The 27,002-nt window shown below is 45.2% G+C and overlaps 1 protein-coding gene and 1 long non-coding RNA gene across 3 annotated transcripts in view; one reads left to right on the top strand and one right to left on the bottom strand.

The window, feature by feature from the left end:
• Positions 1–27,002, bottom strand: part of ACKR3 (atypical chemokine receptor 3) — a 34,791-nt gene that overhangs the window by 5,662 nt on the left and 2,127 nt on the right. The gene's annotated exons all lie outside the window — the stretch shown is intronic.
• The window catches only part of LOC138285531 (uncharacterized), a 124,486-nt gene continuing 121,430 nt past the window's right edge, over positions 23,947–27,002 (top strand). Inside the window, exon 1 of one of the 2 annotated variants that reach the window (XR_011201609.1) lies at positions 23,947–24,079. This is a non-coding gene — a long non-coding RNA (uncharacterized lncRNA). Of the gene's footprint in view, positions 24,080–25,027; positions 25,073–27,002 lie in introns of those variants that run through there. The other variant, XR_011201608.1, reaches the window with a different exon arrangement.

Raw genomic sequence — 27,002 nt, 5'->3', positions numbered from 1 at the left:
TCTGTTGTTCGAAGCAGCTATTTTCAGAACCAAAAAGTAACCCCGGTTGTCAAGAGAGACACCCAAACAAAGCTGTGGAATGCCTGCTCACTGGGAGATGAAGTCGAACGATGGGTGGGTGTTAATGTGTGAGATATGAAGACATGAATGTAACATGACAGGAGAGAAGAGAGGGAGTTGGAGTTCTCATACATGGGGCCCAAATTCTCGGAACAAGATCTGTGCCAAACCACCTATTAGCGTACTCTGAGCATTTAAATACCTAAAAAATAGATTAATTTTGTTACATCTAGGACCATATTTACAAGCGTCTTGCACTGCTGGTGCGTCACTTTTTTTGACGCACTGACGGCGCAGGCCCATATCTAAAAAGCCCGCAAAGCCAATTTGTGTGGCTTTTCATGACCTTGTAAATATAGAGTAAGGGCTAGTCACTGTGGTGATTTAATCTGCATGAGGGAGACTTTCACGCAACACCCATGGATTTAGATGCAGTCCCAGATTTACAAGGTTTTGTAAACCTGGGAATGTGTCAACAGCCTACCCCTCCCCAGGGAAGGTGTAAAGGAGGCTCAACGTGAAGAAATACCTTTATTTCTCCTCGTTTTTTACTTTTTCTATATATGCTGCATTCTGTATGTGCATTTTGTATGTGTGCAATCATCCCCAAATGCAGACACCCTTGCACCATGGTGCAAGGGTGTCTGCATTGGTGCATGGCAGCCCATTGTCCACCAGCGCAGGAGACAAGGACAGGAATGTGCCGTATCTTGTAGATGCGGCGTATTACTGCCCTTTTCTTTTGACGCAGAGCAGCGCAGCAAGAAGGCTTGCGCAGCTGCCCTGTGTCAAAACTTTGTAAATATGGCCCTTAGTGACAGAGTACCATTGGACACCACATTGGGGGGATTTACAAACATTTTGCGCTGGATTAGCATTGCAAAAGTGATGCTAACCAGCACAAAATGTTTTATTCCTAATTTACTTTCCAGTGCAAAATTTGTTTTGCACTGGGAAGTACCCTAGAAGTAAACAGCAGCGCAAAGCACTGCTTTGTGTTACTTAGTGCCAACGGGTGTTACATGGGTGGTAAATGGGCGTTCCCATGCAACTATCCATGTCCTTTGACACAAAACCTTATCTACAAACAACAGTAGACACAGGGTGTTGCACCAAATGTGAGGGCCATTTCAAAGCAGGCGTTAAAACAAGAACTGTTTTAATTTCTTCTTTCTTGTCCAACTTTGCATGTGTGCTGCACTGTGCAGCAAGCATACAAAGTAGGAAGAGTTAAGTGTGTCTAAGAACAGTATTTTGTACTGGAAGAGAACCCTTCCACTACAAAACCTATGCTAGAATCATGCAGACACCCTTGCACTATGGCGCTAAGGAGTGTGCATGGTGCGCTGCAGTTAAAATCAGTGCCGGCGCTAGGGAGAGGGGAGGAGAGTGCCATATGTATGCGCTCTCCTGCTCCCTTCCTGTCATGCAATGCATCGCAGCACTTTTGACAGCTGCCCTGCGCTCCGTGCCTTTTCTGTAAATCTGAGCCCACATCTCTAATGGAAGACAGAAGCAAAGGCATGGCAAAGGATGCCAGCTATCTAGGAGAGTATGGTACTTCTGATTTTTTTCCCTTTCCACATTTTAAAATACCCTTCTTCTTCCTCCCTCCTTATGTAAACAAACAGGTTACTATAACATTTTGAGCCGCAATACCACCCCTTCCACTATGGAATGGTAGCAAAAATATTTTTTCGTAGCAGGCAGTGGTCCGACAGACTACTGCCTGCTCTAAAAAATTAAAAGAAAACTTCTCATTTTTGTTTTTTAAATGCATCCTGTTTTCGTTAAAGGAAAACGGGCTGCAATCCTGTTTTCCTTTAAGGAAACGGGCTGCATTTAAAAAAAGAAAACTGCTTTATTTAAAAGCAGTCACAGACATGGTGGTCTGCTGGCCCCAGCAGGCCATCGTCCCTGTGAGTGCAGCTATTCCCAATGGGATCGCAAATTGCGACCTACCTTGTGAATATTTTTGAGGTAGGTCATTTGCGACCCCATTGGGAATCACAAACAGTGTGAAGTACACTGTTGTACATATGCTTAAGTCACAAATTGTGAGTCGCAAACCTCTGGGTCGTACATCTGGCCCTTAGTGGTTTCTTTTTGCACAAAAAATGCAAAGGCGCATTTTGTGCAAAAAATAAAGTGCAAAAAAACACAAACACAGACAATAAGAACTGGCTGTTCATGCTGTTTTCGAGCACCTGTGGTAACATTTTGGCATGAACGGCGTGTAATTAAGCGACGGAGAGTAATAGTGTAATTTCGGCAATTTTAAATTACCAGCGTAATGCTAAATCACTAAAATTACTCAGGATTATGTGTTTTAACATTAATTTCACCAGGATTACTAGTGACCAGAGAGCCAGTTCCCACTACGTGTTGCTGAGTGAAAAAGCCATCATGGTGTGCACTCCACTAAACAGGATGTTTTTATCACACAATTATAATTACTTAAATACTAGTAAACAATATGAAAATTAATTAGCTGCATGAAGCAACATTATATACAATCAAGAAGGCGAGGAGAGGGATCAAACCGTACAGTGAAAAGTTCATATGCCATGCTATCATTAGACATTGTGTAGCAGAGGCATTGGTCTCATTTTAGAATCTCATATCATATACTGATTTAGCATCATCTTTTACTGTTGGGTGTGAGGGATGTTATGTAGAGCTTTTTGTTTTCTAAATAGATATCTGAAGTGTGTGCCGACCATTACGGGGAATTCACAGCAGGCTTCCACGGTAAACATATCTGGGGGAGCTCTATGGGCCTTGTGGGGCATGCCATTTGGCCAGACAGGACAGGTCTATATGGAGTAGCTGAAGACATGCCTTTTAATAGTAGCTGGGGGGCACACTTTTATGGAGTAGCACTGGCAGACCTTTATGGGGTAATCAGGGACAAGCCTTTATGGAACAACCAAACTCAGGTTTTTTATGAGCTAACTGGGACCAGGGGGTTATGAACAAACCAGGCATTTTTTCAAATTGCTGAGGAGATGTATTTCCACCTCCTAGCTCATGGTAGATCTTCAGCCTTTAGAACACAGTACATTTTATTAAAAAAAATTAAGTTATAAGTAAAAAGAAAAAAGGGAATTTCAACAAAACTCAAGAAAGCACCAAAGAAGAGTGTTCAAGTGTTCTAGAGCACTTTTCCCTGACTTCAGACCTCCAGAGAAATGGGAGGTTATGAGGGAAAGGGAGGGGATAATATTAGTCAGTGACTGACTGACTACCTTTGCATAGCTGAATTCTCACAGAGCTACCCATTTACCTGTTTTAACGAACACAGAAAACAGCATGACTGCACAGGAGTAGCTAAGAAGGACGATTTCAGAAGACAAAATGCTATTCTTGGTGTCCCTAGTAGAGAGGTCCAGCATAGTACTGCTGGAACCCTGAAAGTGTTGTGCATTGCTTGAAGAGGGGCTTGCAAAATGCATGACAGATAAAGTATGTGTACCTGCTGTCACAACCATGTGAAAATAAACTTGAAAATACATTGTTCCCTGAGGTTAAACACGGACGCTGGCTGCTTTCCAAACAGCTTCAAGGGGTCTGTCATTGAAGTGATGGAGTTAGAGCCATCCAGCATCTGGAATGGTGGGAAAGGGTGATGGGAACTTTAGGGGGTTGTCAGAAGTAGCATGGGCAGGAAGAATGGTTAATTTAAGGCCGGGAAGTGTTGCACATTGTGCACAATCTCAACACGCAGTCAACGTCAGTAAGGAACAGGAAGGATTAAGGAGATTTAACTGGGCATGGTGGAAGACTGTTATTCAAAGACTACAGTGCTGGGTCATTAAAGGGCTTTAATTTTTCCAGGTTCATACATAAGTAGCTCATCTAGACCAGGTTTTCCCCCTATTATTCTGGGAGTTGTAGTACTGATTTTATACTCAAATTAACTATGCTACAAATTCCAGAATGCAAAGAAAAAATCTTGAACTATTCACCTATAAAGCTAGGAAACTTGAGAGCTGTACATCATTCTTCAGCACCATGACAAAAAAGACTCACACTCACTGAACCAAAACCCGTAACAGTACAGAGTCCACTTAGGAAGTACTGCATCACCATAAGCCAACCTAGTATTCAAACCATGCCTCTTTCTGGGGTTCTTTTGACCGCCTCCATTTCATGGCTAACAAGAGCGCAAACCTATGTGTTGTCGGTACAAACCCTGTAAAAACAAACCTGTTTTTCTATGTGCATCCCTGTAGCATCTGAGCAAAGAGCGGTTGAGAGGCGCACGAAAAAGGAGCACTGTGAACCAGGGGGGAAAACAAGCATTGGCAAAGGTAACAGGTCACGCTTTTAGGACCTATTGGCTTTGGCAATGGTTTTTAGCCATGCTGTTTAGCATCCCTGATGCTGTGCAGTATGACTAAAGAAAACAAACCCCCAAAAAAGGGAGCTATGATGCGGTGACTGCAGCATTTTGTAGGTGCATGCACATGTTCACATACAAAATGACATAAACACTTTTTTTTTAACTTCCCACACTGGATTGATAAATGAAAGAAAATGTAAGTGTTTTGCTTTTTTTTAAGGGTGTGTCAGGTGGGGCACCATTGAGGAACTGAGTGGGAGAAGTATCACGAAGAATGCGAGTGGTGGAAACAGCATAGAGGGTGCAGGAAACAAAAAGGAAGGGGGGGGAGAAAGAAACACCGAGGGTGAAGGCAGGGGGTAAGGAAATGAATGAGAGAGAGAGAGCAACATATAGCAGGTGGGGGAGAAGCACGTGGCGAGAAACCAGTCTGGGGGGGGTAGAATCAAACAAGGACAAGCGCTACATGGAGGGAAAAGCTCATGGGTGACAGCAACATAGAGTGCAGTGGAGAAGTGTATTAGGAAAATGCTGGAAAACACGTACTCTCATGGAGTGCTTAACTCAAAAGAGAAAAGCAGAGCTAGAAAGGAAGCAGTGGAAGGTCAAAAGTAATGAGTCCATGCTTGAACAGAGACAAACACAAAAAAAGGAAGGAAAGCCTACACAAGCTAAATGGAGCAAGCAAATGAAGGTGACAGTAAAACCAACCAATGGTAAGCAATGGGAGGGCCCTATACCCACTTTATGCTGATCACAGGTCTTTTCCTCAACAGCCAGCTTGTGCTGCCTGGTAGGTGAGACTAATGAGCCTTGTGCAAAAAAATGTCAATAAAATCCCTGTCCAATAGGAAAGAACTGTCCCTGACTGATATTTACTGACTTGCTCTCAACCCATAAGTCTTCTGTAGAGGTCCATTCTGACATTCTGTGCGCCAAATAGATCTTTAAGGTGCGATATAACTACAATTATGTAATTTAAACACGTCCAATGTTACTTCCGCTCCGTGAGGTTAACGCAGGTGCTTGGAAAGTTTTCATTTTCCTGCGCTATTCATCACAGTGTGGGAGTATTTACAACCTTTTAAACAAAAAAACAAAAAAATGGCATTCCCAAAAAATGGCTTACCTTGCTTTCCAGGTCATTCCTTTTGTACATACTTGCTACCAACATTCCCAGAATAATAAAACAAAGGTACTCCAGGACCCAAGAAGTGAAGGCCGAGCTAGTTTGATTCAGAAAATAACATTTGTGCAGTAAAACAAAAAAAACAACATAAAAACTGATTTGAAGGCTCATCATGTGCCAGCAGGGCTATCCCTCCCACTGAGAACAATCGACATTCGCTGCTAAAGCGAAAACCCTCAGCAGAGGGGGATGGGGTTATTCTGGGATTGCTCCCTGCAGTCTCTGTTGGTTCATGTTCGTGGCATTAGGCCCTGGCCGAGGAAGAGGAGACAGATTTAACTTGGATCGATGCAGTGTTTTAAAAAAAAAAGAAGAAGATTCCCCTAGACGGAGAAAGGAGAAATGGCGTTTCCCCATCTTTTTGGGAGCTTCAACATTGGAAAAGCTCAATTCAGTGTTTGAGCCAAGTCTTAAAAAAAAACAAAAGCTGGAAACCAATTAAAGATTATCGGAAACTTCCAGCGGGGCCCTTGTGCAAATGAAGCATGCCCGGCCGGTAGTCTACAGCTGCAGATACATTCTAGGTAACTTTAGACAGTGATGCCGGTGGGTTGCTGCTCGTGGTGACCCACAAACTGCCTGACCAGACTGCACAGCGGCGCCCCAGATAAGGCTGCCCTCGTTAGAATATCAAGCAGTTTTATGTGCCCTGCGTTACCGTGCACGGTGGGTATACTTCGTCATGACTTGCAGTGTTTAAAAAAAAAAAAAAAAGAAGAAGATTCCCCTAGAGGCCTAGACGGAGAAAGGAGAAATGGCGTTTCCCCATCTTTTTGGGAGCTTCAACATTGGAAAAGCTCAATTCAGTGTTTGAGCCAAGTCTTAAAAAAAAACAAAAGCTGGAAACCAATTAAAGATTATCGGAAACTTCCAGCGGGGCCCTTGTGCAAATGAAGCATGCCCGGCCGGTAGTCTACAGCTGCAGATACATTCTAGGTAACTTTAGACAGTGATGCCGGTGGGTTGCTGCTCGTGGTGACCCACAAACTGGCCTGACCAGACTGCACAGCGGCGCCCCAGATAAGGCTGCCCTCGTTAGAATATCAAGCAGTTTTATGTGCCCTGCGTTACCGTGCACGGTGGGTATACTTCGTCATGACTTGCAGAAATATTTCCTTACATCCAAAATTTTGCAAAACGGGCACACGTAGGGTTTCCACTGTTTTTAAGTCTGGCCTGCAGCTCTCTTAAGGCCAGACCTTAAAAACGCGACCTCATGATTTAAAAATAAAAAACACATATAGTTTACAAAAAGGGGCTCTCCCTCTGTGAGTGATGGCGTTCCGCCTGATCATATGTACAGAGCCACCTACAAAGGAATGCACTTTTTATTTATCGTTTTAGCATATATATGCCCGCCTCCTTTGTGTAGTGAAATTCTATTTTTGTTTTCACCTTTAAACTTTTGATTTCTTTTACATACGCCTGCAATAGAAATAAATAAAAAAATGATCATACTTTCTAAGGCAATAACAGCGGGAGTTGTCAATGCTTGTTATTTATATGTTGGAAGGCAACATAACTGTCACATGTGCCCTCCAAATAGCCTTTGGCAGGTAATCGCCAGTGATCTAATAGAGCAGTGGTCTCCAAACTTTTTAATGCCGCGCCCCCCAGTTGAAAAATAGAAATCATTGCCCCCCCCTCAGAATTTTTCATAATTATTTTAGAAAGATGTCAATGTTTAAAAATGTCTAGACCTATTTAAACATTGCAGTTAAGTGCTGTTATATATATTTTAAATGCAAAAACATGCTTCTGCTTAAAACAAAGGCCTATTATCTGTATAATGCTTCTTTTGGCCATAGTCTGGGGCCCCCCCTGAGATCACTTGAGGCCCCCCTAGGGGAACCCGCCCCCCAGTTTGAAGACCTCTGTAATACAGGGACCCAGAAAGCTTTCCCCAAAACAAGTGTACCTGACCTCCCTCCTGAAAGGAAGGAAGTTGAGGATTGCCACTCCCAGCTCTGAAGCAGCCCGCGGGGCTCTAGACACAAACAACAACCCGACAGAGTACTTAATCTCGTCCCCTACACAGCGCCTCCAAATCAACAGAACATAAAAGATTAAACAACTACACAATATCGTGCCACCGACAGAGCACTGCAATCAATACACCCTCAAAAAATTCACGGGTAGGCAAAAGCTCTCAAGACTGACTCCATCTCCTTCATATGGGGACAACCCATGCTCTGTAGGCGGCTCTCACATGCGTAAGGTGAAAGGTCACCAGCTCCAACCCTCTCCCTGGATTACGTCCTTGAAAAATCCACAACCTGCAGATAACAGTGTGCACTCCGAGTCCTCCCAACAATTGGTGAATAATATGTAACTAACAATCACATCCCATAACAAACCACGTGGGCATGAATTCCTCACTTCAGGGACCAAAGCAGAAGATAACCTCTGTCTTCCTCTCTTAAGAATGGGGATTGGTTGTCAGTACTGGAGAGTAGCAGTGTTTGATAGCTGTGCCTCCTTTCTGTTGCAGGGTCATTATTAAAAGTGCCACTAGAATTAAGCAGCTGGGTAGGACACAATTATGTGGCAGGATCTACTACATTATGTGGCAAGAAAAAGTGAATTATGTGGCGTAATACAGAACATTTTGTTACAGTATTCCTTTATTGTTTTCTCGTTTTTACATGTTAACACTACGTGGGCAAGGTTTTCACTTCTTTACTATAATTCTGAAACCCAAATATATCCAAGGGAAACCGAAAAATAAACTTTGCGAAGGGCTTTCTGCAGAGCATCAATATTTGCTGCTGCATTTTTAGTAGTTTTTGATTTGTTTGAGCTAAAATCTTTCTTGTTAAAATCTGCAGATTATACAGATGTGGCAACTGCAAATCATATCCATATTCACGTGGAAAACTTCACAGCCGCAAAATAGCATCCTACATATCCAAGACTCCCATAGATTCCTTTACTCTCTGGTGGTTAGCTTTGGGTGAAGAGTCAAGGTTTACTCTAGAAGCTGGTTAGTTGTTTGGGCTCAGACACAGTTGAGCTAAGAGGTTATCAAACAAAAAAAAGATTAATTAACAGCAGAAAGGCTAAAAGTGGTCTCTAGGGTTGCTTGTGTTCACTTATACAGGGGACCTTGCCTGGCAATTCAAGCTGAACTGTTCGTGTTGGATCGGAACCATTTCTAAATTGTATATGGTTGTGGTCTCTAGCGTGGCATAACTGGTAATAAAGAGACTTTCTTCTGGAAGGTGGCCCCGAATAAATTACCAGTGGCTAATTCAAGCATTTCATCTTCCACTATTTTTGTTCGTGTTTTTTTCAGTATAGCAGCCTTTACAAAACTCAATGATTGCAAGCTTGTAAAAAGAAAAAAATCATAATGACATTTGGAAAAATACTGTGCAATGGCGCATATCCTCTATGGCTGACCCTGAAGAAGGATGGACTGCTAGGCATGGACAAGGGTGAATACTGCGCAGAGGAGGTACGTTTTCAGAGTTTTTAAGTCTTTTTTGGAGTCAGTCTTGAGCTGCAAGACAAGAGAGCGGGCTCCCCAGAGGTGAGCCTTGAGAATGGACACTAAAATGGATTGCTTTGAGAGGCTCAGCTTAGGAAGTTGATCGGGAGCTATGGTATCATCAGTCTAGCTAGTTAGGCTCGGACATGTGATAGCACATTCGATACAAACCAGGAAACAATATTCTCACTTTCTCAATGCCAGGCATAAAATATTGCAGTTATACTAATCCCACATTCAGAATGCTTTACTATGGAATAACTCGATTCGGGCTTTAATCAATGTAACCAGATGTGAGATCTGTGGTACTTGTGTGGAAACTGAAGTGCAAGCTCACACGCAGAGTCAGAGGAGTAGGAGAACCTGCCACATTGCCAAGTGTAGGAGGCCGCGGGTCATTGTCATCACTGGTGAAGAACTGAACACTACTGAAACAACTGGCGAACACTGAAGTGCCCAGATTAGAGCGGTGCTAAAAGTGGACCCCCAGAGGGAGGGTTTGGACCCACATTCAGGCCTAGATCTCCTCCAAGCACAGCTGGGTGCAGGCCTGGCCAAGGAAACACAATCCTGTCTCGGTTTCAGGGGCGCCAGCACCAGGTGTTGTCTATTGTATGCGTATCGGAACCACTGCCAGTGGCACTGGAATGTCTCCTGCCCCACCACCCACGCCACTCTTCATAGGACCTGCTGCCCACACTTTCCAGGGCAGCTTTACCCTACTGAGCAGCGGGTGGCAGAGACACTGCATCAGCATACACAGAGTGAGAAGATACGATGCTATATAGGGGATGAACGAGACAGAACCTAAACTTCCTCTCAGAAACCTCCACCAAGGGCACCCCCTAGAGGGTGGTTGAGCCCCGCAGAAACATGACCCCTCCTTTGTTTCCTAATCCTCTCAGGGAGGAGCAGATCGAGTTAAACCTGAGCAAATCCTTTGTGTATCCCAAGATCAGAGGATCTCTGCAGTTATGGGATCAGCAGATCCGAAGGTTCCTATTACATCACTGGAAAATGCAGGATCACAGACCCCAGAGAAGGCTGCACTAGCACCAGCAGTGACTCTGTCGCCCCAGCCCTACCTTCCTTTAAGAGGTACAAGCCAAGCTTGTCTCGCTCACTATACACAAACCCTAAAAGTCTTCTGGAACCCTGACATGTGACTGACTCTCTTTAAGTGCCACCATCCTTGCAGAGGAACCAGCCTGACATTTGACTGTCTCTTCCCGGTGATACCAGTCTTTCAGGAGCACCAACCTAGCCTCAGACTGGCCCCTCCCAGGGATGCTGCTCTTTCATGGGTACCATCTTGATATGTACCTGACACTTCTCCTCAGTGCCACTAGCCTTTCAAAGGTACCATTCTGACGTGATTGACTCTTCACCAGTAATGCCAGTTTATCAAGGGGCATCAAAGTGACATGTGACCTCTCTTCAGCAGTTCTACCCATCTCTCGGGGCAACAGCCTAGGCTGTTATTGGCCCTGGCTCTTACCCAGTGCTACCAGGCGTAGGCCTGACATGCTGCTAAGCTGCATCTTCCTATCAGCCTTTCCCTTACATGAGAATTCAATGTGACTGCCCCCCACCCCAGAGCTGCCATTCTTTGGGGCCTAAAGGTGTGGACTATAGCCTATAGAACACCAACACCAATAATGACTTACTCTTACTAAGTGCTAAGTATTAACATTTACTCAGGGGCACCAGCCTTACACATGACTGATTCTTTCAAGACATAAACCCTACATTTGACTGCCTCTTCCTAATTGTTGCCAGTATTTCCGGTGCCTGGCATGTTGCTAACACACACTGCACTACGAGCCTTAGAAAGAAAGGTGCTCGCTTATTTATGACTGACTATAGTCTTCCCCGTCTTACAAGGGCTAGGTTATGACGTCACTTCCCCTTTCCAGGCCTACCCTCCTTCTACACCCACTGCAGGTGGGACTGACCCCCAGTGCAGACATACCCGGCTTTCAGAGGCCTCTAGGCCTCGGAGACCAAACCTAATCCCTTTCGTGTTAACATGTGTTTAGGAAGTGTTTCCAATCCCAGGGCCGCCAGGGGTCATAAGCCAGCCAGGCCTTAAACAAAGCGTCAAACCGAAGGTCAAGCACCCTACAGGACACGGGCTCTTAAGCTTTTCTTCGAATTAAGTCACCCAAAGTAACAAATGTAGCAACCTTGTCTTGGGACCACAAAATACAGGACAAATTTGCAAGTACCGTGCTACATTTTAGATTTTTACATTGTCTTTGCTCTTTTTTCTCCGTTTGCGTTTGTTTATGTCAATCTGTTCTTGTCCCCATGTGCGTCCTCTTCTGTTTCCTTGCTCTTCTGGGGCGCAGCAAAAGATGGTGAACACTCTCTCTGTGTTGGTAAGAAGGGCTCCCCTGTTTGTGTGTCTAGCTGTAGTGGTTAAGAACCCCTGGGGGGGCCTGTTTGATCTCCCTGGTCGGAGGAGGGGCGAGTTTGGGGTGCACAAAAGTAACATCTGTGTCTCCGAGACCAGAAAATCAGCACTGGCCAAAGGGGAGGGGGCTGTTGATGTCACAAATGGCCTTCAGCAAGTCGTAAACCTTTTAAATGAGACACTCTTTCAATCTTAGGGTCTAATTATTCTGACCCTCGCAGTGTCACTGAAAGACAACTTTACACCTCCTCATTAACACACGGGGATACGGGACAGCCTGTCTCCTGCTCGCAGCCGGGCGTCTCCATGGCAAGGAGGTTTGAGAAAAAGGCTAATTTGTCTGAAAAGGCAGTGAAACAAAATTGTTTAGGTTTCCCCCCTTTAAATTGAATGTGGCTCTATGGTTTTTAACTAGACGCAGAAAGACCATACTAATGGTAACAGAAAACCTTGGTTAGGGTCTTAAATTTGAGCGAGGGGATGAGTTCAAAGGAAGCACACTTCCCGGCATGTCCGAGGACACCAAATATTTTAAGAGCACAAGGCTAGGGCTTTTTAAAAAAAAAAACGATTTCACGCTCCAGGCTTCAAGCAAGATGGCGTCCTGTTGTACAGAAGCACGCCTTAGGTTAACTAATACGCCATGTGTTTGGCAATCATCGTAGGGCCCCATCCAGGTGCCTAACTACCACTGGTACACCAGGTGCAGTGGCACCGGGGTCCAAAGCCCTAAAGAACCCTTTAAATCCCTGACAATTGCTGTAGTTTACTATATCAAAAACAGTCAAAGGGACCATTTTCCTTGCCTGTACCCGGGCCCCTTTGGCCTCACCCTTTTATGATAATTGGTATTTGAAGGTGGGTGCCGCTGGAATGCAGGTTTAGCTCCGTATTACCACACAACAGTGGTAAATCAGTGGCATCAACCGCTGATGAACACTGCTGCCCCCCAACCCCAACTTTCCCTGAAACGACAGTAAACAGCAGCGTGTTCCATGTCACAAAAATGGCGACTCACTGACACAGAAACCACCGAACCTTATGGGGTGTTTAGCAAGTGCAATCTCTATTCGGCGGCAGTGAAGGGCGGGGCAGGTACGGGAGGGAGAATGGGTAAAAAGAGGTGTGTGCGGTTCAACTCTGGATTAGCACACCTGCTGTTAAAGCTACATTCTATTCTAGCCAGTTTCTCCCAGCCCTGTTTTGTTTACTCTGAAACGCCCCCTTGCCGAGCACATGTGCACTAGAAGCGAAATAGAAACTTCCTGACCTCATAGATAAATACACACTAATCACATAATATTCACCGGCTGCAAGTGAACTCCATGTACCTGAAAATGTCAAAAAATGCATACAGACATTAAGAAGAGTACCTGTTACTCGTCACATTAATACAAGTGTGCTAACAGTAAAACAAACATTTACCCCATCCGATGGTATATCAACGTGTTGATAACACAGGGCCTCCCACTGATCACCGAAGCAAATACACAATGAGAGCACGATATTGCCTCGTATGTTCGGCCATGACACAAACTGCGGCCAGATGTCTGCAATTTTCTCTGTTGCTTTAGGTTGGCCCACCTCACGAGCCACCTATTATCATGACCGAGTCACAGGTATCCCGGATGTCATAAGGAGTATCACTGTGGGAGCCGGGATTCACGGCGCAGATGTCAGACATTTAACATACCCAACCTCACTGCCCTCTTTGACTCATTTTTGAGTGTCATTCCTAACTGGGTTCTGAAGCATGGTCTTGCATGAAGGGGAGAGAGGCACGTAGGGTGGTCTGTGAACTTCAGGAACGTAATCCAGGCCACGAGGCGCAGAAAGGTCGCATCCACACTTGAGGATCACAGCCATCCGGATGCCCCATTCAGTCCAATGCCAATGAATATCTGCGAGACACGGTAGACTTAGGGTCCCCTCATCAAAGTCTGCTGGGTGGGCTCATCATTTCCCGTGCGTCCTAGTGTGCACATTAAAAAACGAGGTACAGGCTCAGGCTAAGGTGTTTGCATTTAATCAAAGCAAGATTTACCGCCTTCAAAGGGGTGCAGATAAACTCGGGTGGATTAATGTGCAGTGATTCCATCAGGAGGCCCTTTATTTAACGTTCAGATTCTCGGCTTCCTGAGCCCAAGGAGCTTAAACCCAGCCCGCCAAACACTGCATTCAAAGAGTTCAAAGCCACAGAGCAGCCTGGGCTGGGTTTCATTATCAGGGCTCGCGGACACGGCATCCTGTGAGGCACAATCCTGGCCCAGCCATGCTTCTGTTTAAACTCGCACTCCTGCGCTAATACAGTGGGATTAGAGGAGCAGAATGGCCGGATGTGCTTTATTCCATGTAGTGCTCCAGTGGGAGGAATGCTTGGACCTGCTATTTTCTTTATGCGCTGAGAAACTGAGATAGAATTGTTTGCACTGTTCTTTGTTTCGTGGGCTGATGCAGAAAGAGTAGTGTCTGGATGGTTTCATCCCATGCAGTGATACATGAAATAGACAAGCCTGGGGATGCCCTTCCTTCCATGCAGTGATACCATGATATAACCATGCCCGGGGCTGCTGTTTATCCCATGCAGTGATACATGAGATAGACAAGCCTAGGGATGCCCTTCCTTCCATGCAGTGATACCATGATATAACCATGCCTGGGGCTGCTGTTTATCCCATGCAGTGATACATGAGATAGACATGTCTAGGGATGCCCTTCCTTCCATGCAGTGATACCATGATATAACCATGCCTGGGGCTGCTGTTTATCCCATGCAGTGATACATGAGATAGACAAGCCTAGGGATGCTCTTCCTTCCATGCACTGATACATGGGATAGACAAGCCTAGGGATGCCCTTCCTTCCATGCAGTGATACCATGATATAACCATGCCTGGGGCTGTTGTTTATCCCACGCAGAGATACATGAGATAGACAAGCTTAGGCATGCCCTTCCTTCTATGCAGAGATTACCATGATATAACCATGCCTGGGGCTGCTGTTTATCCCATGCAGTGATACATGAGATAGACAAGCCTAGGGATGCTCTTCCTTCCATGCACTGATACATGAAATAGACAAGCCTGGGGATGCCCTTCCTTCCATGCAGTGATACCATGATATAACCATGCCCGGGGCTGCTGTTTATCCCATGCAGTGATACATGAGATAGACAAGCCTAGGGATGCCCTTCCTTCCATGCAGTGATACCATGATATAACCATGCCTGGGGCTGCTGTTTATCCCATGCAGTGATACATGAGATAGACATGTCTAGGGATGCCCTTCCTTCCATGCAGTGATACCATGATATAACCATGCCTGGGGCTGCTGTTTATCCCATGCAGTGATACATGAGATAGACAAGCCTAGGGATGCTCTTCCTTCCATGCAGTGATACATGGGATAGACAAGCCTAGGGATGCCCTTCCTTCCATGCAGTGATACCATGATATAACCATGCCTGGGGCTGCTGTTTATCCCATGCAGTGATACATGAGATAGACAAGCCTAGGGATGCTCTTCCTTCCATGCAGTGATACATGGGATAGACAAGCCTAGGGATGCCCTTCCTTCCATGCAGTGATACCATGATATAACCATGCCTGGGGCTGCTGTTTATCTCATGCAGTGATACATGAGCTAGACAAGCCTAGGGATGCTCTTCCTTCCATGCAGTCATACATGAGATAAGACAAGCCTAGGGATGCTCTTTATCCCATGCAGTGATACATGAGATAGACAAGCCTAGGGATGCCCTTCCTTCCATGCAGTGATATACCATGATATAACCATGCCTGGGGCTGTTGTTTATCCCACGCAGAGATACATGAGATAGACAAGCCTGGGCATGCCCTTCCTTCCATGCAGTGATACCATGATATAACTATGCCTGGGGCTGTAGTTTAACCCACGCAGAGATACATGAGATAGACAAGCCTAGGGATGCCCTTCCTTTCATGCAGTGATACCATGATATAAACATGCCTGGGGCTGTTGTTTATCCCACGCAGAGATACATGAGATAGACAAGCCTAGGCATGCCCTTCCTTCCATGCAGTGATACCATGATATAAACATGCCTGGGGATGTTGTTTATCCCACGCAGAGATACATGAGATAGACAAGCCTAGGGATGTCCTTCCTTCCATGCAGTGATACCATGATATAAACATGCATGGAGCTATTGTTTATCCCATGTAGTGATACGTGAGATAGACAAGCCTAGGGATGCTCTTCCTTCCATGCAGTGATACATGAGATAAGACAAGCCTAGGGATGCTCTTTATCCCATGCAGTGATACATGAGATAGACAAGCCTGGGGATGCTCTTCCTTCCATGCAGTGATACCATGATATAACCATGCCAAGGGCTGCTCTTTATCCCATGCAGTGATACATGAGATAGACAAGCCTGGGGATTCTCTTCCTTCCATGCAGTGATACCATGATATAACCATGCCAGGGGCTGCTCTTTATCCCATGCAGTGATACGTGAGATAGACAAGCCTAGGGGTGCTCTTCCTTCCATGCAGTGATACACGAGATAAGACAAGCCTAGGGATGCTCTTTATCCCATGCAGTGATACATGAAATAGACAAGCCTGGGGATGCTATTACTTCCATGCAGTGATACCATGATATAACCATGCCCGGGGCTGCTGTTTATCCCATGCAGTGATACATGAGATAGACATGTCTAGGGATGCCCTTCATTCCATGCAGTGATACCATGATATAACCATGCCTGGGGCTGCTGTTTATCCCATGCAGTGATACATGAGATAGACAAGCCTAGGGATGCTCTTTATCCCATGCAGTGATACATGAGATAGACAAGCCTAGGGATGTCCTTCCTTCCATGCAGTGATACCATGATATAAACATGCCTGGGGCTATTGTTTATCCCATGTAGTGATACGTGAGATAGACAAGGCTAGGGATGCTCTTCCTTCCAAGCAGTGATATCATTATACAAACATGCTTGGGGCTGTTGTTTATCCCATGCAGTGATACGTGAGATAAACAAGCCTAGGGATGCTCTTCCTTCCATGCAGTGATACATGAGATAGACAAGCCTAGGGCTGCTCTTCCTTCCATGCAGTGATACCATGATATAACCATGCCTGGGGCTGTTGTTTATCCCACGCAGAGATACATGAGATAGACAAGCCTAGGGATGCCCTTTCTTCCATGCAGTGATACCATGATATAACTATGCCTGGGGCTGTAGTTTAACCCACGCAGAGATACATGAGATAGACAAGCCTAGGGATGCCCTTCCTTTCATGCAGTGATACCATGATATAACCATGCCTGGGGCTGTTGTTTATCCCACGCAGAGATACATGAGATAGACAAGCCTAGGGATGTCCTTCCTTCCATGCAGTGATACATGGGATAGACAAGCCTAGGGATGCCCTTCCTTCCATGCAGTGATACCATGATATAAACATGCATGGAGCTATTGTTTATCCCATGTAGTGATACGTGAGATAGACAAGCCTAGGGATGCTCTTCCTTCCAAGCAGTGATATCATTATACAAACATGCTTGGGGCTGTTGTTTATCCCATGCAGTGATACGTGAGATAAACAAGCCTAGGGATGCTCTTCCTTCCATGCAGTGATACATGAGATAGACAAGCCTAGGGCTGCTCTTCCTTCCATGCAGTGATACCATGATATAACCATGCCTGGGGCTGTTGTTTATCCCATGCAGTGATACATGAGATAGACATGTCTAGGAATGCTCTTTCTTCCATGCAGTGATTCCATCATATAAACATGCCTTGGGCTTTTATTTATCCCATGCAGTGACACATAGTATAGACATGCATCTGTATCCTCTTTTGTCTATGCACTGGATCACTGAGATAAACATGCTTGGTGATGTTATTTATTTCATGCAGTGATACACAACATAGACAAGCCTAGGGATGTTCTTCATTCCATGCAGGTTTACAGTGAGATAAGCATGGCCTGGGATGATTTGAACCCATGTAGTGATACATGGGATAGTGAAGGCTATAGTGCTCTTTATTTCATTCAGTGATACAGTGAGGTAAACATGTCTGAGGATGGTATTTATTTCATGCCATGGCAATCTCAATGTATCGCTGCTTAGAATAAATAACAGCCCAGACAAGTCTCCCTCACTCTATCACTGCTTAGAACACATAATATATACAAACATGTCTAACTAGCTGTACCACTGTATGAAATAAAAATGATCCCCAGGAATGTGTTCCTCACAGTAATAACACTTAGAATATGTAACACCCCCAGGCAGATCTATCTCACTGTGTCACTGGATGAATTGAAAAGCAATATGCCTCACATAAATGTCTGCCTCGTACTAATACTGCTGACAATAAATAGCATCTACGATAATGTATTTTGCACTGTATGACTGTATTGAATGAAGAGCATTCACACTCCTTTCTATCTCACCATATCACTGCATGGAACAAGAAACACCCCTAGCATCTCAATCTCACTTCATTAGTGCATAAATTAAAGAACGCCTCCCAACATTTATTCCACCGTCCCTTCGGAGGACTTTGAGACAGCTGTACACCTCTATACTACTTGGTTAGATTCTGCTGCCAGTGCTCTGGTACCTCTAAATGTAATCAAATCCAAGAGGGGCAATACAACAGCCCCTGGTTTCCAGATAAGCGCTGGGCTCTTAAACAAACCTGGAGAAGTCGGGAGAGGAGATGGAGACTAGATTACGATGAGGCTGAGAAGACCAAGTACAAGACTTGGCTGGCTGAGTACAAAGCTACGATCGTCATGGCGAAAGCGGCTTACTGTTCTAATAAAATGGAAGCTGCCAAAAACTCCACCAAATAACTGTTTCAAATAGTCAGCAACTTGACCTTGGCTCTTACCAGCCTTACTTCGGTCTCTAATCCATTCTTTTGAACTCCCTGGCAAACTTTTTTCAAGCAAAAATTGGAAGTGGTTAATAGATACTTCGTTTCCTTAACCCTCCCTCATCCCTCTGCCCTGGCCCTTTCTAAACCCTCAGGTTATGGTCCTTGCCTCTCAGAGTTTGTCTAAACCCTCAGGTTATGGTCCTTGCCTCTCAGAGTTTGTCTAAACCCTCAGGTTATGGTCCTTGCCTCTCAGAGTTTGATTCTCCCTCTGCAGAGGAAGTGAAGAGATTTGATTCCTACGCCAAATCGGGGTGCCCACTTGACCCTTGTCCTCCGAGAGTGGCCAAGCGTGCTTGTTCCATGCTTTCAAACATTTTTCATGTCATGTTTAAACACAGCTCCTTTCCAGCTTCCTTGAAGAAAGCGTCTGTGATCCCCCTCTTAAAGAAAGCCAGTTTGGACCCTATGGGTCCAAATAGTTCCCACCCCATATCCTGCCTACCTTTTCCAACCAAAGTTGTGGGGAAAAAAATAATCACTAAGCAACTTGCAGAGTTTATTCACATGTATAACATTCTTCATTCTACTCAGTATGGGTTCCGTATCGGTCACAGCACAAAGACAGCAATGATTAAGGCTACTGAGGAGATCTGACATTCTCTCGATGGGGGAGGCAGGGCTACTCTACCCTGCTCAATCTATCAGCAGCCTTTTATATGGTCCACCACGGGCTGCTGCTGCAGCATCCCGCTGATACTGGGATCACTGGAGCAGTGTTGGACTTGTTGAAGTCCTTCCTCTCGGGCCGAGAGCAGGAGGTTCGCCTTGGCGAATTCGCCTCACCGTCCTTCTCTCTTCCTTCTGGGGCCCCGCAGGGATCCTCGCTCAGTCCAATCCTTTTTAATGTGTACATCACCTCCTTGGCTAGCTTAATTAGATCTTACGGTTTCTCGCTTACTACCCATGCAGACGACACACAAATCGTCATCTCTTTTGCTAGCGATGATACAGAAGTTGGAGCTAGTTTCTGAGAATGCATGTGTGCAGTCAGCACTTGGATGAACAATTGCCTGAGGCTAAATTCAAGTAAGACTAAAGTATTATTGTTCGGATCACAGACCTCTTTCTGGGCTGACTCCTGTTGACCACAGGACTTAGGCCAACTTCCGGCATCTGTGGTCAAAACTAGTAATCTTGGAATCCTTATTGACAACAGATTGTCCTACTCTGATCATGTTAAAGCAATAACCTCCTCGGTCTTCTTCATGCGATACTTCCTTTTATTACTGTCTATTTACTGAAGCTGGTAGTCACTTCATTGGTTATGTCCAAGTTGGATTACTGGAATGGCCTTCTTCTCTATGCACATTAGTCTGTGTTAAACAAACTCCAAACTCTGCAAAATGCGATAGTTCCCTTACTTTTGAAAATCCCTAAACACCATTCGATTTCTAAACACATCAAGAATTTGCTCTGGCTTCCGATAAGGCAGAGAATTGTCTTTAAGGCACTTTGCAATACCTACAAAGCCCTGAACAATTAAGGTCCGGCATTAATTACTGACAGCTTAAAATGGTATACACCAGGAAGGACTCTTAAGGACTCTAAGGTCATGATCTAGTATGAAGGCTATTGTCCCAAAGTGTAAATGGCTGGCTTGGGGTGGCAGAAGCTTTTTTCCTGAACCTACCAAGGCGTGGAATGCACTGCCTATCTCCCATCAAATTAGCTCCTAATCTTTTGGCCTTTACGAAACCAGTGAAAACCTGGCTGTATAGTGTTGCCTAGATTGTTCCCACCCTCAGGCTCCTTAACCACCAGTAAGGGACATTGCCTACACTGTCATTCAGCTAGTGCCAAGACACCTTTGGGTATTTGTCACTCTCCATAAATTGCCTTCACATAACATCCAGTGAGACAGCCAACCCCTTAGATGCTCTACATTTCAAGGAGTCACACAGTGAGATAGACACGTCTAGGTTGTTATTTATACTAACCAGAATTACAGTAAGATAGACAGCCCTGGGGATGCTCCTCATATCATACAGTGACACGGTGAGATAGAAATGTCTGGGATGCTATTTATTATAATCCGAGGTACAGTGAGGCAGACAGCCCTGGGGATGCTCCTAATTTCATACAGTGACACAGTGAGATAGACACCTCTAGGTTGTTATTTACTCTAACCAGAGTTACAGCAAGACCGACAGCCCTGGGGATGCTCCTCATATCATACAGTGACACAGTGAGAGAGAAATGTCTGGCATGCTATTTATTATAGCCTGAGGTACAGTGAGACAGACAGGCCTGGGGATGCTCCTTATTTCATACAAAGGTACACTGAGCTAGAAATGTCTGGGGTGTTATTTATTCTAACCTGAGGTACAGTGAGACAGTCCAGCCTGGGGTGCTCCTCATTTCATACAGTGACACAGTGAGACAGATCGAGCTATAACAAGCGCCTCGGGGTGCCATTTATAGAAAGCTGCCGTTTCGGACTCCCTTTGCTGTCCTTGGTATCTGACACTATCAGCAGAACAATGTCTATGTGCCCCATAAAGAGATCCCAGACCTCAATGCCAATGTACCTCAATAGCAGGAAAGGGCTCTCTGGTTCTTTTAGTATAGGGCCGTTCCCCCTAACATGAGCTCCTAACCTAATGGGACCGCCCTTTACCAGGGGTGCGCTGGCTCTCACCACAATTTAATGTAATCTAAAAGTTTTTTCCTGCACACAGGGGGTTTCTATCCTTTTCAAAGTTCAGGAGCCTTACAAACGCAGAAATCCTCTAGGAATGCAATCTGTTTCTACTCGTGGTCTTTTGCCATGAAGCACCATAGCGCCAGGAATACACATATAACACCAACCAGAACTAGGCAACATCAGCGGGGTGGGGGAAGGCCGCGGGGAGCTCTACTGACAGGTCAGTGGGACAGAGACAAGGTCAGTGACATGGCACGGGCAGTCTGAAACGTAACTGACCCTTCGCGTGTGCCTCTCACTCAGGAGGCACCGGTTTCTTGAAAACCTCAATCTTTACATGAAGGTAAAGTGATCTCTGCCCCACGCCCTGCTAACCATAGCTCTCTGTTGAACTCAGAGCGCCCAGATCTGCTGTTCAGTGACCCCGGAGCCATGGATTCCGGGGTGACTATACGGCACAGGGTGTACGAAAACACAAATCATCTCTGTAGCTGTTGAAAGGCCCCCTGCCTTCAGCTCAACCGCCTGGGACTGACTTGATTGCTAAAATGTCCAGTGGGTCTGTGGAAAACTTTTCGAAGTTTGAAAAGTTTTAAACGTTACCATGACCACGTGAAAACTGCAAGTCATCTGACATTTTATTTCACATATATCATGCATGAGATATACTTTCCAGAAAAAAAAATTATTTTCCAGTGGGATGGCACTGTGCATAGACAAACTCTATCAACGGTAAACCGGCCGAGAAATTATCTTCGTACATTTTCCACCTTGGCTGGATTTCATAAGAGCGAAAACGACCTCTATGCACTGAGAATGATAATCACAGTGTGGAAAACATGCTCATTTGGGTGAAAGTACACGGTGAAATATGGCGATCTTCGCCAAAGCTGGGGAGAGGTGTTTAGGGACAGAGCTACAGACTTTGGAATTGGGAAAAGGTTCAAGTTCAAGTCTCGGCGTCGATTTAACATCCTGTGATTCTGGGCAAAAGACTTAATTTCCCCATGCCTAAGAAAACAAATGAATGTATCCCTGTGTAATGTAACAGATGCTCATGTAAAGCCTCGGTTATATCTAAAGCTGCAAAAAAGTTGGAAATTTGAATCTAGAAGACTGAAATCTTACTATGTATGGGCTGTGTCTAGCCAGTGTCCCTAGGTGCCCTCCTTCTCCTCTGGGCACCGGACTGATAAGGTCATCTCTTTGATGAAAAGCTACCTTCAGCTACCTCTACCGCTCTAAACCATGGGGAGAAATATTTTAGCCGTTTTTTGTGTGACCTTGTTAAAATGTAACATGGAATGTAGTATTGATTGGCGTCATGTGAGCTTGAATTATCAGGCAATGGGTAATAAAATTGAAATGTGTTCTCTCCGTGCCCCGAAGTATGCTTTGCACAGGGACACGCAAACTCTTACGATGGCATTGCTCTACAGAAGTTAGGTGTTTTAGAGCAACTCAAAGCTGCAGCAGCCGCACGAGCCACTGCTAGCACCAGTAGTTGTCTTCAAAAAGGTGTGCTTCCGCCCGGTCCAACCAGGCCTGACCAATCCAAACCCGCCCCAACATCCGGGAACCAGCTCCTTCTGAGGGCCCCATTCAAACCCGTCTCTGCACTGCAGTGAGCCTGCAGGAATGAGGAGGGGGCATGGGAGGAGAATGCCTGGATGGATTGGATGCAAAATATCAGGGCAAGCCAAGCGATGACAGGCGGCTGTGTACACAGAGTAAGTATAAGGGTAGCTCCATACCTAAATGACCCCTCGGGGTTCGGGTGTCATGATAGCAACAGACTTGGCACCGGAACCCCGTAATGTCAACGTAGGACCTTAGGACATATATTAACCAGTGTATGTTGTTCGAGATAAAAAACAAAATTAAAAAAAAAAAAAAAAACGAGTACACATTGTCTACAATATTATTGTGAGTGATGTGAATCGTATGGATGACTTGCGAAAATGTATTCACGTGGATGAAATCACTACAGTGCATTACGGTTTTAGAAACCATTGCTGATTCCATACACAGATAGTGCCACGCGTACTTTAAACACAAAAAGATAAAGCACCACCAGAAGGCTCTCTGGTCAAAGCCTCCGACTCTGCGGTGCTCCGCAGCCATCCAGTCCAGCAGGGTCAAACTACCTCCAGGTTAGGGCACCGCTGAAAACAACTCTCTTTCATTGCAGCTGCAACCGCGACCCGGAAGTGACCAGAGCCACTACGTCTGGCCTGATCGCATGGCGCAGCATGCCTGGAGCAAACTTTAATCACTTGACCTGGCTTAAGAGCCGAAGAGTCACCAGTCAGACGCTGGGTCCGGACTGCGCAGCGTGCGCTCATGTTCCATTGACTGCACATTGCCTCTCCGTCCGGAAGTGTAATATCAGGCGTATAGAATATCAAATAACTCTCACGTTACCTTAATAGACGTAATACTGCGCTACACAGCCCCAAAGAATAGACTGAGTATAGGATGGAATAAACTACACCAATCAGTAGGAAAGAGTCATTTGTCAATCATCCACCCCCCACTACCCGCTACTTTTACAAAATAAATGAAAGCTTGGGTTACAGCGAGGCTCTCCTTTAAGTTTACTTTGCACCCCTTATCCCTCTACGCACCAGAGGGCGGTACAAAGTTCAATGTTCTCATTTTCCACCTGATCCTCGAGAGAACAGTTCATACCTAACTTCAGGGAAACCCCATAAAAATGTCGAGCTGAGCAAAAAATCTCACTGTGGAGCGGGCGGCGTAAATAGTGGTCCAGTGGGATGGAATACGTCTTTGTACTTTATCATACAGTGAAATAAACCTGCCACGCCGTGTTCTTTGTTCCAAGCAGTGATACAGTGAGGTAAAAATGACTGGAGCTCTTTCTCGCGGTTTGCAGTGATACAGTGAGATGTATACAATGACGTGCGTGAGATGTGCATTATGGCATGCGGTGATACAGAAAGAAACCGTGCACGGGGTGTGCTTCAGGAAGGTAAAAGAGCCAACTATGGTATTTATTTTTTGCAGTTACAGTGTGATAAGCCAAAGTAGTGGGGTGCGGTAAGGAACAGTGATGCAGTGTGCTAAGGCACAGTGATGCAGTGTAATAAGCCATAGTAGCATAGTACTGGAGTGCGATAAGGTACAGTGATGCAGTGTGCTAAGACACAGTGATGCAGTGTGCTAAGGCACAGTGATGCAATGTGATAAGGCACAGTGATGCTTTGTGATAAGGCACAGTGATGTAGTGTGGTAAGGCACAATGATGCAGTGTGGTAAGGCATAGTGATGCTTTGTAATAGGGCACAGTAATGCAGTGTGATAAGGCACAGTGATGCAGAGTGATAAGGCTCAGTGATGCAGTGTGGTAAGGCATAGTGATGCTTTGTGATAAGGCACAGTAATGCAGTGTGATAGGACATAGTGCTGGTGTGTTATAAGACAGAGATGCAGAGTTATGAGGCATAGTGATGCAGTGTGATAGACATGCCCAGGAATACCCTTATTTCTAGCAGTTACACAGTGTAATAAACATATTTTGACATGATAAGTGTGACAGACATATCTACGCGGCTCTTTACATTTTAGACAGACCAGAGGGCGCTTTACTTCTATTGCAGTGATGCAGTGTGATAGGCATGCCTGGGAAGCTGTTTGTTTATCACAGTGCTGCAGAATGGTAGACACATTTAGGGATTCTCTATATCGACTGCAGTGCAATAGATATATGTGCGCGTGCTGTAAATGTATTGCAGTGATGAAATGTGAGAGACATAGCGGCAGATGCTGAATATTTATTGCAGTGATGCAGTGTGACAGACATGTCTGCGGTGCTTTTTATATTTCAGCAGTTACTCAGTGCGATAGACATATCTGGGAGTGGTCTATTTTTATTGTAGAGATGCAGTGTGATGAGGCATTGTGGTGGTGTGTTATTATACATAGTGAAGCAGTGTGACGAGGCACAATGATGGAGTGTTATAAGGTAAGTGATACAGTATGATAAGGCTTAGTGATGCAGTGTGAAAGGACATAGTGATGCAGTGTGATAAGGCATAGTGATGGTGTGTGATAAAGCAAAGTGATGCAGTGTGATAAGGCACGGTGATGCAGTGTGATAAAGTACAGTGATGCAGTGTGATAAAGTACAGTGATGCAGTATGATAAAGCATAGTGATGCAGTGTGATAAAGCATAGTGATGCATTGTGATAAGGCACAGTGATGCAATGTGATAGGGCATAGTGATGGTGTGCGATAAGGCACGGTGATGCAGTGTTATAAGGCATAGTGATGCAGTGCGATAGACATGCCCATGAATACCCTTATTTCTCGCAATTAGAGTGTAATAAACATATTTTGACATGATGAAGTGTGACATATCTACGCCGCTCTTTACATTTTAGACAGACCCGGGGGCGCTCTACTTTTATTGCAGTAATGCAATAGGCATGCCTGGGGATGCCTTTTATTTTTCGCACTTCAGCCGAGTGGTAGACATATTTAGGGATTCTCTATATCGATTGCACTGATGCAGTGTGATAGATTTATCTGCGCATGCTGTAAATTTATTGCAGTGCGAGAGACATCTGCGGGTGCTAAATCTTTATTGCAGTGATGCAGTGTGACAGACATGTCTGCTGTGCTCTTTGTATTTCTCGCAGTTACTCAGTGCGATAGACATACCTGGGGATGGTCTCTTATTATTGCAGTGATGCAGCGCGATAGACATATCAGGGGGTGCCCTCTTTTATTGCAGTGACAGCGTGATAGGTATATCTGCGGATGCTAAATATTATTGCAGTGATGCAGTGCGATAGGCATGGCTGTGGCCGATCTTCATATTTCTCGCAGTTACGCAGTGTGAAAGTCATGTCGGGTGGGGGGGGGATAATTTGTTGGCAGTGGTGCAATGTGATAGGCATTCCCGGGGGGTGAGCTTTATATTTCTCGCAGTGTGAAAGACGTGTCTGGGGGTGCCTTCTTTCTTGTTGCAGTGACTCGGTGTGATGAACATGTCTGAGGTGCTCCTTATTTCGTGGAAGTGCCAGGGGTGCTCTCGTGCCCACGCTGTGACATACTGACAGACACGCGCCTGGGGCCTTCATTATTAATGGAGTGAAACAGCCAGAACATGATGCTTAGGGCTGTGTTTTTATTGCATTTTGTGATATGGAGATATTTTAGGCGTACACTACTTAGTCACATGATGTGATACTGTGGGATAGAGTCACCGTGCCCACAGAGCTCAGACTTGCATTCAGCGACAGAGACGCGGATTAACGTCTGCAGCGTTTTGTGGATCTGGCTTTAAAACGTTAACAGTGGATTCAGCTGGACCTCTGTGTCCTACAGAATAGACCATTATGCATCAGCGGCAACGTCAGATGCCCGCAGTGATGGGCGATAATGGCAGGTTTAAATATGTAAATATCCCAGGAATCCCATTGTTCAGTCCGGGAACATTTAACCCCCTCACCCCACCCCCCACCGCCACGCCACAGAATTGCGAATGGTGAGAGATACACTGAAAAATAGTCAATGTACGCACAGTGCCTCGAGGCGGTGTGAACACGGAATATTTTGTACAAACAGCGTGTAGTATACACACAAAACATGTTCACGCAATATACAGTTCAATCAGTACGAACAAATTAGTAAAAAAGCAAACAGGGTGCGTTGTAAAAACACGCTATGTTGCTGCAGACACAGAGCATGCACACACAATATACTTACTGTACAGTCACCACAATGCATACAACGCAGAGAGAAAGCACGCACAAGCACTACACCCCAGAACAGATCACCCACACTCTATACATATAGCATGCACATCTCATTCAAGCAGGCCATACTGTTTAAAGGCAGCGTGCAGGCCTGTGCTGAACATACAAGCCATATACACGCAATATACTCT

The sequence above is a fragment of the Pleurodeles waltl genome, chromosome 3_1 (genome assembly GCF_031143425.1).
Source record: "Pleurodeles waltl isolate 20211129_DDA chromosome 3_1, aPleWal1.hap1.20221129, whole genome shotgun sequence".
Taxonomy (NCBI): Eukaryota; Metazoa; Chordata; class Amphibia; order Caudata; family Salamandridae; genus Pleurodeles; species Pleurodeles waltl.
This window is presented reverse-complemented; position numbering and strand designations above follow the sequence as displayed.